This window comes from Octodon degus, unplaced genomic scaffold (genome assembly GCF_000260255.1).
Source record: "Octodon degus isolate 3935 unplaced genomic scaffold, OctDeg1.0 scaffold00007, whole genome shotgun sequence".
NCBI classification, from domain to species: Eukaryota; Metazoa; Chordata; class Mammalia; order Rodentia; family Octodontidae; genus Octodon; species Octodon degus.
In genome coordinates this window covers 28,261,141-28,265,540 of record NW_004524583.1, presented here as the reverse complement: position 1 = coordinate 28,265,540, position 4,400 = coordinate 28,261,141, and positions in this window count along the sequence as shown.

The following is a 4,400-nucleotide window of genomic DNA, read 5'->3' as shown; positions in this document are numbered from 1 at the left end:
GTATTCATCCCAGGGACGCAGGGATGCTTTAACATACATAAATCAATAAATATAAAACACCATAATAACAGAGACAAAGACAAAAATCATGTGATCATCTCAATAGATGCAGGAAAAGCTTTTAATAATGTCCAGCACACATTCATGATAAAACCCCACAGAAATCAAAACAAATGGTCTTTATCTAAACCTAAATCTAATAAAAGTCATCTATAACAAAACAACACCCCACATCATACTAAATGGATAAAAGCTGAAAGCTTTCACTTCAAAATCAGGCACAAGAGAAGGATGTCCACTGTCTCCACTCTTATTCAACATAGTCCTGGAAACTTGAGCTAGAGCAACTGGGCAAGAGAAAGTAATAAAAGGAATGAAGACAGGAAAGAAAGAAGTGAAATTATTTGTAGATGACATGATACTCTACATAGAAAACCCCTAAAACTCTACTCAATATCTGTTAAGTTTAATAAGCAAATTAAGAAATGTAGCTTGAAGAAAGTCAATACTCAAAATTAATAGCCTTCATGTGGACAAATAACAAACTCAGTGAGAGAGAAATTAGGGAAACAACACCTTACCCAATAGAATCCAAAAAAATGAAATACCTAGGAAGCAATCTAATGAAGGGTGTAGAAGACTTCTACACTGAAAACTACAGTACTCTGGAAAAGATTAAAGCAGATATCGGAAAATGGAAAGATATCGACTGTTCTCAAGTAGGAAGAATCAATATAGTGAAAATGGCTACACTTCCAAAACTCCTGTAAAGATTTAATGCAATTCTAATCAAAATAACAACAGCTTATCTCAAAGAATTACAGAAAACAATCCTAAAGTTCATTGGAGCCTGAAGAGACATAGAATAGAAAAGACAATTCTGGGCAATAAAGGCAAGGCAGGGGGCATCACAGTTCCTGACTTGAAATTATGCTCTAAAGCTACTGTGATTTAAAAAAAAAACAAAAACCAAAAAAAAGTGCCGGCCCCGCCCCCAGAGCACACTGAGATGGCAATTGAGACTGGGCGTGGTGGCGCGCGTCTGTAATCCCAGCACTTGGGAGGCTGAAAACAGGAGGATCACTATGAGTCCAATTTGTATAGTGAAACCCTGTAGACCCTGTACTAAATACACAACACACATACACACACACACACACACACACACACACACACACACACAACACACTACTGTGCTATAAAAACAGACCTAAAGATCAGTGGAACAGACTAGAAGATGCAGAAACAACTCTGGACATTTTCAGCTGCCTTGCATTTGACAAAGGTGCCAAATACATACTCTGGAAGAAAGACAGTCTGCTGGAAAAACTGGCTCTGCACATGTCAAAGGTTAAAATTAGCCTCATGTCTTTCACCGTACACTAAACTAAATCTGAAATGGATCAAAGCTCTAAATATTAAGAGAGAAATATTAATTCTGCTGGAAAATAGAATAGGTAAAATTCTTGAAGACACTGGTGTAGGCAAAGACTTTATGAGTCAAACCCTGATCACACAGGACCTATCATGAAGAATCAACAACTGGGATCTCGTCTTATTAAAAAGCTTTCCCACAGCAAGAGCCACCACCAACATAGTGAAGAGATGACCCACAGCGTCGGAAAAAATGTATGGTGGGTGCTCCTCAGACAAAGGTTTACTATCAAGAATGCATACAGAATTCATTAAATCAGACCTTCCAAATTTAAAGACCCAGCCAAAAATGGATATCAGAGATAAATACATACTTTTCAGATGATGAAATACAAATAGAAAATAAATATATACGAAAACATGTTCAGCATCATGTTCGCATCATTGGTCATTTGAGAGGTGCAAATTAAAAAACACTGAGATTCCATCTCAGCCCCGAAAGAATAGCTATTATGAAGAATTCAACTAATAACCAATGCTGGCAGGGCCGTGTGGAAAAAAGAACCCTTTTCCATGGTTGGCAGGCGTGTAGGCTGGTACAGCTACTATGGAAATCAGTGCGAAAATTTCTCAAAAAGCTAGGATTGGAGGTCTCATTCGACCCAGCTACACCCTTTCTGGGTATCTTCCCAGAATAATTAAAAACACTGTACCATGGTGACAAATGTGCACCTATATTTATAGCAGCACAATTTATAATAGTTAGATCTTGGAAACAATTCAAATGCCCATCGACCAAAGAATTAATAAAAAGATGTGGTCTTTTTATATAATGGAAGATTATCAGCCATAAGAAAGGATGAACTGGAGGCTTTTTTTTTGATAAACAAATACAACCTGAGACTATATTCATGTGAAATAAAGTCGATACAAATGCATAAACATCATATTGTGGCCCCTAATGCTGAAAGAGGAACTATGATTCAAAATGTACAATAGATACTGTAAAGTGGAAAGAAACATCCAAAGGAAAGAGTAATTGGTTTAGGGGGGTGGAAAAAAATAACAGGAAAGGTAAATGAAGATAGATAGATGATGATAGATAGATAGATAGATGATATAGATTAATACTGATATAAATAGTTAAAATAGTTATGCTACTAATTTCTCTCAGTTAATTGAAAACAGATTTGTGCTAATATTGTTTGGACAATTAAAGGCTGACATCTCATAATCTGAGTAACCAATTTAAAGATAACAATGTGAATTGCGTTAACCATTGTTATCCAGGTATCATATTGCTTTGCAATTTTGCTATTGTTTTTCTTCAAAATAGAAACTTCAAAAAAAAAAACCAGTGCTGACTCGAAGTGTCAGTAAAACAGGGTTGGGGGAGATAGCTTAGTGGCATAAGTGTCTACCTGGCAAGCACAAGGCGCTGAGTTTGATCCCTGGTATAAAAAGAAAAGAAACTATCACTGATCTATATCTGTGATAATTAACTTTATAGATAGATAGATAGATAGATAGATAGATAGATAGATAGATAGATAGATAATTAAACTTTAGAGCCAGGCGTGGTGGCTCACAGCTGTAATCCCAGTACTTGTGAGGCTGAGGCAGGAGGATCATTGCGAGTTCAAGACTCACCTGGGCTACAAAGTGAGCTCAAGGCCAGCCCAAACTACATATCAAGACCCTATCTCAAAAAGACAATAAAGGGCCGGGGAGATGGCTCAATGGAATAAATGCTTCCCTGGCAAGCGCAAGGGCCTGAGTTCAATCCCCGATTCTGCAAAACAAACAAATAAAAAGACAATAAAAATAAAAATAAACTGTAGGACCAGCAGCCCAATGCAGCCCTCTCTCAGGTGGGGACCGGTGACATGGAGAAATCTGAAGCAGCAGTGAGACTCCAGACCAGCAGCCGGTGAGTAAGGTGAGCAAGCCCTGCGCTCGGCGCAGACAGCAGAAGCAGCAAGCAGGCTTCCGTTTCACTGCGAAGCGCTTGGGGTTCAACTCCAGCAGCAGAGTGCGCCTGGGTTGTTTCCTTGCCGAGATCTAGCCACAGTGGACTGCCGGCAGAGAAGCACACTAGGGGGGCTTCTGCCTAAGTAAAACTCGGACCACCAAAAGCCAGTTTTAGCCCTGTTACGGTTTGTGTATAGTTGTTCCCCGAGAGCCTCAAGCAGTCTTGGGGCGGCTTCTGGAGTTTGTGACTGATTATTGTGGGTGTGGGTGCTGCACCGGCCCTGAGACAGGTAATCTGCATTTCAATGTAAGGAGGGAAGAGAAGCCAGCTGCTGGAGCTGCTGCTCCTCCTCCTTCTGTGCTCTTGGTCTTTGCTGCCACCATGAAAAGCTGCTTTCTGTTATGTGCCGCTCTGCCTTGGAGCCAGCTGAGTGTGGACTGAAACCTCCAGTAACAGTGAGCTAAATAAACCTTCCCTTCCCTAATTTGAGTGTTGGATATTTGTCCCAGCAAAGAGAGACAAGTAACTAAGATAGTTTCTTTTTTTCCTTTATTTGGCCTTCTCTCTCTTCAGCTATCTCTCTTTTGAATTGTTTTTATTTTTTAAAGAGAATACAAAATGGTTAAAAAAAATAGAAATGATACAGAATTTCACTAAATAAGGAATTTGAAAATGGTTGTTGCGATACATAACGTTATCTTCAAATTAGTTGTTTAGATTACCAAATATAAATGTGCACAATTTATTTATTTATTTTTATTTTTTTTTTCTAGTCATCTGCAAGCTGGTCGTTATTGCTTCTTTTCTGTTTCATGCTTAATGATTTATTTTATTTTTTTTCAAAGTTTTATTGATAAACAGCAATGAGACAGTTTCAAATCACATCGGAAGTACAGTTTCAACAAAGAATACACTGCATATATTCTTCTTAGTGGTTAATTGCTGTACAAGATGCGGACTTGTGATCCTATTTACAAACACAATTAGAACAAATCATTCTATTCATTAAGAGAATGCAACTATATATCTATCCCAACCTCTTTGAATACACAGA